General features: G+C 40.2%; 1 long non-coding RNA gene across 1 annotated transcript in view; it reads right to left on the reverse strand.

Annotated features, from left to right (window-relative positions):
* The window catches only part of LOC114678900 (uncharacterized), a 49,901-nt gene extending 43,356 nt beyond the window's left edge, over positions 1 to 6,545 (reverse strand). Inside the window, exons 1-2 of the long non-coding RNA XR_013418507.1 lie at positions 6,283 to 6,545; positions 4,521 to 4,744 (exon numbers count right to left, since the gene is read on the reverse strand). This is a non-coding gene — a long non-coding RNA (uncharacterized LOC114678900). The remainder of the gene's footprint in view (positions 1 to 4,520; positions 4,745 to 6,282) is intronic.
* Positions 6,546 to 10,749: the final 4,204 nt, after the last annotated feature.

The raw sequence follows: 10,749 nt of genomic DNA on the forward strand, positions 1-10,749 counted from the left end.
CCAGCTACTTGGGAGGCTGAGGCAGGAGGATCACTTGAGTCTGGGAGGCTGCAATGAGACATGAATCACGCCACTGCACTCCAGGCTGGGCGAGAGAAAGACCCTGTCTCAAAAAAAAAAAAAAAGAAGAAGAAGAAAAGAAAAAGAAAAATGAGCATAAGACTTGAATAGACACCTCACAGAAGCAGATCTCTAATTGGCCAATAAACCCATGAGAAGGTGTTCAATGATATTAATCATCATGAGAATGGAAAATAAAACTACAGTGCAGTATCACTACATGCCCCCCAAAATGACTAAAATAACAAATAATACCAAGGGTTAGCAAGAATATGGAGCACTTGGAATTTTCACATGCTGCTGATAGGAATGCAAATTGGTACAACTTTGGAACTATGCTTGGTAGTATATACTATAGCTGGACATATACATATCCCATGACTCAGCACTTGCACTCTGAGGTATGGAACGATGTCCACTGAAAGATATGCACAAAAATGTTCACGACATTACTATTTGTATTAGCCCAAATGAAACAACTCACATGACTAATACAGTAGAAAGAGTAAATGGTATATTCATACCATGAGATACTATACAGCAATGAGAATGAAAGTTTGAAAACAGGTAAAATTGAATATAATGTCAAATCAAGATAATGGTTATCCTTGTTGTGGGGGAGGAAATCACCTGATGGGGACAGGAGGGGGATCCCCTTCTGGGATGCTGACAATGTTCTGGTTTTTCATCTGGGTGCTGGTTAGATATAGATGTTCAGTTATGAAAATTTGTTGGTTGTGTGCTTATGATTTGCGTGATTTTGTATATTTGTTATACTTTAATTAAAATGTTTATATTTGTAAAAGGCTAAAGCCAATCTATGTCTTAGAAGTCAAGATAGTGGATAACTTTTGAAAAAAGACAGATAATGATTAAGAAAAAGAACAAGGAACTACTAGGATGCTAGCAATATTCTATATTTTGATCTAAGTGGAGGTTATGCAATTGTGAGAATTCATTGAGCTCATACACTTGTGATTTGTCTGCTTTTAATTGTTATAAGAAAATGTTGTACTAAAAATGTTATGCTATGAGAAAAATTTTTATTTTAAAATAAAATGTAATTTATGTTAGGTTGTTATAGCTTGTGATCTTGACATAGTGACTTCAACATATTACATAGTTGGGGAAAAAGCATTTTTGTTATTGATAATGGTGTAGACTACACAAGTAAGTGATAAGCCTACAATCCTGTAATATTTCAAGATTTAAAAATCATCAGTAACCATTTAAGTCTGGCACTGGGAAGTCACCTCATGGCAGCTCATATATAAGCCCACATTTGTTGCTTATTCTCAATGTATCTCAATATCCTTTCAGAAGAATAAAATTCTGACCCTTTAAACTCAAAATAAAGTCTGGCCATTTTTTCTAGGTACTGTAAGGCTTTAATACTTCCCTCCATGACAGTGAACAAGTAAGATTAACACAATTCAATGAGATGAGTCATTAACTCTTGTACTCAGAACTTGGGCTGCTATAACATCACTTTAAAAACATCATGTTGTGGCTTTGATACACAATGCACAAAGAGGCAAGGCATGGTGGCTGACTCCTATAATCCTAACACTTTGGGAGGAAGAGGCAGCCAAATCGCTTGAGCTCAGGAGTTCAAGACCAGCCTGGGAAACATGACAAAACCCCATCTTTACTACAAATTTAACAATTAGCTGGGTGTGGTGGAACGTGCCTGTAGTCCTGGCTACTTAGGAGACTGAGGTGGGAGAATCACTTGAGCCTGGGGGGCAGAGGTTGCAGTGAGCCGTGATTGCACCACTGCACTCCAGCCTGGGCAACAGAGCAAGAAACTGTCTCAAACAAACAAAAAAAGTTGTGGGTTGCCACAGCAACTGTAATATGGAATAACATTTTGATTACTTCTGCTTGTAATCACTCTAATTCCTCTATATTTCATGCCAGTATGTTTGATCAGGGATTACTGAGAAATATTGAATTTTTATACATGTAAGTTGTCAGCGCATAATGTTGTGGTCATATGCTTACATTTAAGTATGCCATTGTTTTAAGAATAACCCTGTTTTAAAAATACTTTTGACCTTTATCTCAGAAATTTTTTTTTTTTTTTTGAGACAGAGGCTCTGTCACGCAGGCTAGAGTGCAGTGGTGCAATCTCCACTCACTGCAACCTCCTCCTCACGGTTCAAGCAATTCTCCTGCCTCAGCCTCCTGAGTAACTGGGACTACAGGCATCCACCACCATGCCTGGCTAATTTTTTGTATTTTTAGTAGAGACAGTGTTTCACCGTATTAGCCAGGATGGTCTGGATCTCCTGACCTCGTGATCCACCCACCTCAGCTTCCCAAAGTGCTAGGATTACAGGCGTGAGCCACTGGACCCGGCCAGAAAATATTTCTAAGCAAGCAGCAAATAACACTTATTTTCATCTGCAGCATCATAGTTAGCTAAGTGACTTTAGGGTACCTTGATACAATATTCCATTATAGATGTAGAAAACAAGCTAGAATGACAGAAGATAATACATTATTTGCGATCACAAAATAAATCAAGGCAGAACTGTTACTGGAATTGTACTCAGGATGAGCCATTCACCAGTTATTATTTTCCTGACACGTATGCAATGATGCTATGGCCTGATTACTAGAGCACAGTTCAGTAGAACGTGCATGTCTCTATGCACATTTGACCACATTTCCAAGTCCTACATACTCATCTGTGTGTCTGCCAAACCGAAATGTCTATAGGAGTACCTCCCAGAAACTTTTTTTTTTTTTGAGACGGAGTTTCACTCTGCCGCCTAGGCTGAAGTGTGGTGGCGCAATCTCGGCTTACTGCAGCCTCCACCTCCTGGGTTCAAGCGATTCTCCTGCCTCAGCATCTCGAGTAGCTGGGACTACAGGCGCCCGCCACCACACCCGGCTAATATTTTGTATTATTAATAGAGATGGGGTTTCACCATGTTGACCAGGCTGGTCTCAAACTCCTGACCTCAGGTGACCCACCTGTCTTGGCCTCCCAGAGTGCTGAGATTACAGACGCCTAGCCTCACCAGAGACTTTAAATCAAGCTTGAGCAACCCACAGCCCACAGCCACATGGAGCACAGGATGACTTTGAATACCACCCAACACAAATTCGTAAACTTTCATAAAACATTATGAGTTTTTTTATTTTTTTATTTTTATTTTATTTTATTTTTAGCTCATCATCTTTCATTAGTGTTAGTGTATTTTACATGTGGCCCAAGACAATTCTTATTCTTCCAATGTGGCCCAGGGAAGCCAAACGGTTGGACACCCCTGCTTTAAATGTTCTGCTCATCTATTCTGTCTTCCAGTCAAATCAATATTCATCAACACCTTCCTGTATGCAAAGCACAGCATTAGCTACTATACAAAATACCAAAAAAAGTGAGAAATGTGACCGCACTCTCAGAATTCACAATGTAATATTCTCTTGTGTGAGCACATTATTAGTGAAAAAAAACAAAAAACAAAATAAGTGGCTCTAGAATACCCATTTTTTTTTCCAAAAAGTTAAGCTTCTCACACTACTTCTATTTCAGGATGGAGAAACTTAATGCCTAACGGAGCATCTGACTTATTTGTTTCATTTTTTTCTCCTCAACAAACAGTTTCTAACGCTTACTTACAAAATTGAATTCTTCTTTCTCATTTTTTCACCTTCATTTACAGCAGTTTTTCCTCTCCCTTTTCCCACTTCCCATTAGCTCTTTTCCATAGGTGAATTCCATAAATTTAATATTTTATTAATTGTTAATTGTTGATAATGAGAAGAATATAGCAAGTTACCATTGATTCATATGTATACCTGAAGTCAGAAATCATTTCGATAATATATGAAGAATATTTAGTCAATATAATTTTAGCATGATTAAACAATTAGCAGTGTGAATAAGAAATCACTCCCAAACCTTTCAGACAGCTCTGACTCATCATTACATAATGCTCACATGGATGAGTGTTTGAGAAATTGTTTGAATTTATAAGAAAGAGTAGCTGAGTGTTTCTACTTTAATATGTCTGTGATGACAAGAAATTTTCACTCAATCAAATTTTACTAATTTGGGATGGAATCTCATAATACAAAGATGAAATGGATTTTTCGCAAGCACACAGGAAGTCAGTAAGGAGTTCTTGGCCATCCAAAAGTCTCTAAGTCCTGAGACAGATTTTTATATACTGGTTAAAAGCATAGGCTTTTGCTACAAGATGGCCTGGGCTGGTCCCCAGCTTCCTCTGTCCCTCAGTTTCCACATCTGTAAAGGCAGAATGAATAATAGTCCTACCTGAAATTAATTAATATATTTGAACTAGTTAGAACAGTACCTGGCACATTATAAGCACTGAACATGTTAGTTATTCTTTGCATTATTTGAGAATGACATTGAACCAAAGAAACTAAGACTTTGGTAAATGAAATTTTAAACAAACATAAAATGAATGGAGGTGGAGACTCACCCATGTTGCTGCACTTGCTTTTGTATTTCTACTGCATGTATGTTGTCAGCTGAGTACCCTGCAATCTTGTTTTGGCCTCATATGGCACACTAGCTGCTCCTTGTCCAGTTGTTTTATCTTGGCGTCTTCTTTAACAGTGAGATATGCATTGGTGTGGACACAGAAGAGGATGCGAGTGGGAGGCATGGCACCCTTCACTTCTCAATACCATTCCCAGTGATTCCCTCAGAAAGACAGAGACAATGACAATATCATTTTCTACCTTCATCCTGCCACTTACTCCAGCCTTTGCTTCTGACTCTGTCCCTGCTGCCAAGCTTTCAGCTTTGTCCTAGATTCAGGACTCCAGCCCTCTAACCCTGAAAAGTGTAATAAATGCTAACTGGCTTCTTAGCTAATGTAATTAAATCATTGGCACCCCATCCATTTTCTTAAAATAGTAGATTACTTTCTCTCCTACTTCCAAGCACTGTTTCTTAGCTAATTTGACTTGTCATCATCCTATCCATTTACTTAAAAATAGAAAATTGTTTTCTACCCTTTTTCACTTCCTTTCCAATCCTATATGAACTCAAGTGATTATAAAACATAATTGTTTCTTTCTTTCCTCTAGTCCCACCAGAGATTTTAATCTAATATGGAGCATCTTCAGACCATCAGGAATGCCCCTTCTCTGGCTTTCCCCTAAAAATACCTGAAGCATGTTTTCGGTCATCTGGTCCTTGACCTTTGCTTTTGGGATAAGGCATGTTTCTGCAGGATGAGTACTGGGAGGATGTCTTAGGTGGGGACAACTGCCAACTTTGAAGCTGTCTTTTCACTGATTCAACAAACACTGTTGCATTCTTGTGATCAATATCACAACTCAGATCAAAAAATACAATTTTCTCCATAAATAAAAACTCTCCCCAAATTGCTTGTTACCATATATGAACTATTTCTGTTCTGTTTTAAAGCCCATTTATGTTTTGTTTATGTACTAGATCCTAATTCCTCTCACCCAGTAAAGGACATTGCTCCAATAGTTCCTGCTTCCTAGCCCAATTTTTCACCCTTCACTAAATCATTTCCATCAGCCTACTACAATGCCATTATTTGTAGCATCTGTAATAAAATGAACAAAAAACTCTTTTTTTTACTACTTCCCCCTCTATCTACTGCCCAATTTTTGATAGCTGAACTTCTTAATAGCCATCTGTAAATTCTGTCCTCAACTTTTCCCTTACACTGTCTTGAACTGACACCAATAAGGCTTTTGCCCAGATGACTCCACCAAAACTATTATCAACGCCACACCAAGTGTCCTCCATGTTGATCATTCCAATGGTCAATCCTTAGTCCTCATCTTATCTGACCAGCAGCATTTTATGACACTGATCATTCCCTCCTCCTTGTTGCACCCTCTACACTTGGCTGCCAGGATAGCACACCCTCTTGGTTTTCTTCTGTTTCTTCTCAGTATCTGGCTGATTTGGCCTTTACTGTCTAACCTCTCAGTGTTGGAATGCCCAGGCTCTGTCTTGAGCCTTTTTTTCTTCTCTCTCCACACTCACTTTCTTAAAAATCTCATCTGTTTCCTGGGCTGTAAATGCCACCTCTAATCTGACAACTCATAAATGTGTTTCTCCAACTCAAGCCTCTCTCTTGAACTCCTGACTCACATATCTAACTATCTAGTCAACATCTCCACTTGAATATCTACTGGATATCTCAAACTGAATAGATCTCATACAGAATTCCAGATCTTACTTTTCTAACCTACCTCATCTGCAGCTTTCATGGCAACTGCATCCTTTCATCTGCTCAGGTCGAAAGTCTTAGAGTTAGCTATGAATCCTCTCTCTCTCACACACACACACACACACACATCTCACATCCAGTCTGCCAGGAGTTCCTATTGGGTTCTCCCTTCAAATATATGCAGTATCTGACCACCCACCACTTCCATGGTTACTGCTCTGTTTTGAACCACCATTCTCTCTCACCTGGCCTAACCCAATAACTTCCTCCCTATCTCTCTTCCTCTAACTTAAACTCCATAGTGCATTCTCAAAACAGCAGCCAGCAAGCTTTATAAATGTAAGACAGCTGCTATCATTCGTCTGTTCAAAGTCCTGCAATAACTTCCCATTTTACTCAGAACGAAAGCCAAAATTCTTACAAGAGGCTCAACATTGCCTCTTTTAAGACTGAAGTGTGCTGAATGACCCCAGAGAAAAGGGTGACCACAGCAGATGCAGGAGCCAAAGCGGAAGGTCAGGCAAGGGAGTAGGACATGGGAGCAGGACAAGCAGAACCAGATCTGGGTAGAGTGAAGGCATCGGGCCAGCAGCAGCCCATGTGGGGGTGCCTAGCAGGGGACCTAGAGGCAGAAGCAGCAGACTGGAGGACAGGGAATGGGGGACCACATGAAGCAGCTATGGCAGGCAGAGAGGGTAAGCAGTGGCCGCTGTGTGAACACTGGCTTAGGTGGAGCCCTGAGCCAAGCTCAGAGGAGAGCAGCAGCCTGGTTGAAATTGAAGTGGTGGCACAGAGCCAGGGGAAGCCCAGAGCAAAGCAAAGGAATATCACACACTGTGGCTTCTCTTGATTGATGACACTATGTAACAACCTCTAAAAACCCTGAAGAGGTGTGCATAGGAGAGAACCTTGAAAGAGGTCTAGAGTTTTACAGTTATTTGTGTGAGAGCTTTCAAACTAATAGAATTTCTGGCCTAAATATTAAGGTGACTTTATGTGTACCCACAAGCCAGCAAGTTATAGGGACATTCAGAACTACATATTTGTTTATGACTGTCCTAAAAGAAACTGTCTCATGCAGTAGCAAGGTCAAGGTTTCTGCAAAACAAACACAGAGGCTAATCTTGTGGGTGATTGAATTACAAGGCAATTTGAATTTACAACCCCACAGGATCACTTTTGTTCAAGTACAACATTGATTGGGAAGAAGTGGGACTTTGGAAAGTGGTATGAGGAGTCTATAGAAAGATTTGAATGAAGCTTGGTCATTGACCTCTATGTTCTGCCAAGGCTCCTTTGCTTGCCCTTCTTCCCTGCCTGAGAAAGTCAGTCTCCCCTTGGATGAAGAACCTGAGAGAGTGACTTTGTAAGAGACAAATCCTCCTCAGGACCTATCCCTGCCATCTCTCATTGTTTCTAGACCTACAACCAGATTTAAATCCCAGAGGGCCTCAGGAGGTCAGTTACCAAGTGTCACCTATGAGAAGGAGCTAAATACACCAAAAAAAAAAAAAAAAAAAGTAAGATCTTACCAACTGTGATAGATAAAAATGTGTGGAGCATGTTTGGTCTCCCAAGAGTGTTGGATCAGGGTGGAAGGAATTTAAAATAGGATCAGGTCAAATTTATTGATATGGGTACATGAAGCAGAGATTCTTGATTTGATGTGTTAGCTCAAGAAACTGAAAGTGGCTTTAACCATTTCCTTGACTGTTCACTGAAACCTGGAACCAAAGGATAATAGGTCCTGGGGTAGCAAGGATCAACTGGCCCTGTTTAATTGCCAAAGATAAGATGGGTATGGTTGACACAACTGGTGGCGAAGCGAAGTAGTAGCCAGAAAGGATTGACTTGCAGAAATTTTTGTTGTTAGCTAATTGCTCATGGTTGTCTCAAGTCTGAATTAGGTGGACAGTCTACTGAAATCTCACTTTAGTATAGCAATTTAGTATCATTTATATGTAGTATGATTTGAATAAGCAGGAAAGCTCTAGGTTTGATAAGCAGAAGTCTGACTTTAATTACACAACAGTCTTGGCCCTTTAACCAATTTCTACACTTGAACCAATTCACAAATTTGGAGACCCTTGAATAAAGAGGAGGCCAAGTTCCTGAAGGAACAATCCTGATACACAGCCAAAAGTTTATGTCATAAATCTCCCTCCTCACCTTCCCTAAAGGGGCCTGCAGTCATTCATTTACCAGGGTGATATGCACTGGGGAAGGTGGAATAGCCAAACTTTGTAGAGATTACAGAACACTGGCTTTAAACTGGCACTAATTCCTAGAGGGCCAAATCACTGCTATGGTCCACCAGCCAGAATAGGGGCATATGAATGAAGGTCAGGTGATTATTGAAGTTTTGGCTATGATCGGCTTCAAAGCAAGTAGAGTAGGTTGTTGAACTCACCCTGTGGTGATTTTTCCAATTCTGGCATGTGTAGTTGGAATATACTTACTCAGAAGCTAGCAGTACCCCTGCATTGGTTTCCTTACTCTTGGAGTGAAGGTTATTATAGTAGAAAGGCCAAATGAAAGCTACCACAACTGCCTCTACTTACCAAATAAATGCTCTTACTGGTTTGCTTCCCTGATCAAACCCTAACTCATGCAATTACTAAGTAAGACTATTTTAGAGCTTATCTGAGTTACTAACATGATTCTAGCTATATATAGTTAGGCATAAATATAAAATAAAGAAGACTGACGACTTGCTCAGTTTAGCAGCTGGCCAGTCCAGAGGGAACACCATCGCATTGTTAATATTCATGACATTTTAAAAGAAATTACAAGGCTGGGTGATGACTCACGCCTGTAATCTTAGCACTTTGGGAGGCCAAATTGGGAGGATCACTTGAACCCAGGAGTTCAAGTTTACAGTAAGCCATGATCATGCCCATGCACGCCAGCAGCCTAGGAGACAGAGTATAAAGCCCTGTCTCTAAAATAATAATAATAATTATTACAAGATGCAGTCTTATAAAGAAGAAAGACTTTACATCTCTTAAATCTCAATTATGTATATTGTTGGCCGTGTGCAGTGGCTCACGCCTGTAATCTCAGCACTTTGGGAGGCTGAGGCGGGTGGATCACTTGAGGTCAGGAGTTCTAGACCGCCCTGGCCAACATGGTGAAACCCCATCTCTACTAAAATACAAACTAATAAATAAATAAATTCTGTATTTGGTAGATCATGATTCAATGTCAGATTGAGTGGATTTGTTTTATAAAACTAAAATTGAACATTAATTTATAGAATTTTATTTTATTTTTGACTTATATTTAAGTATCCTTTGGCAACATTTCTTACCAAGTATAAAAGTGAAAAGTTCTGTTTATTTGCGTTACTGAAATCCAGTGGCTTTCAAATATGGGATAGTTAAATAATTTCCAGAATTCTAGAATTGGAGGTGATACAAAGAAGTTTGAAAAAGGAAATGTGGCTGGCTGCAGTGGCTCACGCCTGTAATCCGAGCACTGTGGGAGGCCAACGTGGGCAGAACACTTGAGTTCAGGAGTTTGAGACTTGCCTGGGCAACATGGCAAAATCCTATATCTACAAAAAAATACAAAAATCATCTGGGGACTGGGCGTAGTGGCTCATGCCTGTAATTCCAGCACTTTGGGAGGCCAAGGCAGGTGGATCACTTGAGGTCAGGAGTTAGAGACCAGTGTCCATGGTTAGTAGTGACCATGGTGAAACTCTGTCTCTACTAAAAATACAAAAAATTGCCAGGCGTGGTGGTGCGCACCTGTAATCCCAGCTACTTGGGAGGCTGAGACATGAGAATTGCTTGAACCTGGGAGGTGCAGGTTGCAGTAAGCTGAGATTGCACCATTGCACTCCAGCCTGAACAACAGAGCGAGACCTTGTCTCAAGAAAGAAAGAGAGACAGAGTGAGAGAGAGAATGAAGATTAAACACAGAGGAACTCTGGTCCTGATAGTTTTCCATTTCCTGTGAAGTCCATTGGAATACTGGCTTCAGTCTTTGACTTCTGTGAGATTTATATCCTTTATGTGAGTTACTCAAGGCTCTGTTCCCTGCAATATAAGACACATGACTCTAAAAGTAGTTAAGAATACATCAATTTTTCCTATAATGCAAATACCAGCAGCCTTAGCTCCTTACCCTCTTTTAGGGTGTATATCCTCATCATGGACAGAATGTTTGTGTCCCCCTCAAATTCACACATTGAGGCTCTAATTCCCAGTGTGGCTGTATTTGGTAAGGGGCTGCTGAGGAAGTGATTGAGGTTATGTGACCATAAGGATGACTTTATAAGAAGAGACAACAGAGAGTTTGCTAACTTGCTCGCTTGAGCACATGCACCAAGCAAGGCCATGTGAGGACACAGCAGGAAGGCAGCAGTCTGCAAGCCAGGAAGACAGCTCTCACCAGAAACTATATTGGCTAGAACCTTAATCTTGGACTTCTAGCTTCTAGAGCTCTGAGAAAATTAACTTCTGCTATTTAAGCCATCCAGTGT

The sequence above is a fragment of the Macaca mulatta genome, chromosome 6 (assembly GCF_049350105.2).
Source record: "Macaca mulatta isolate MMU2019108-1 chromosome 6, T2T-MMU8v2.0, whole genome shotgun sequence".
Taxonomy (NCBI): Eukaryota; Metazoa; Chordata; class Mammalia; order Primates; family Cercopithecidae; genus Macaca; species Macaca mulatta.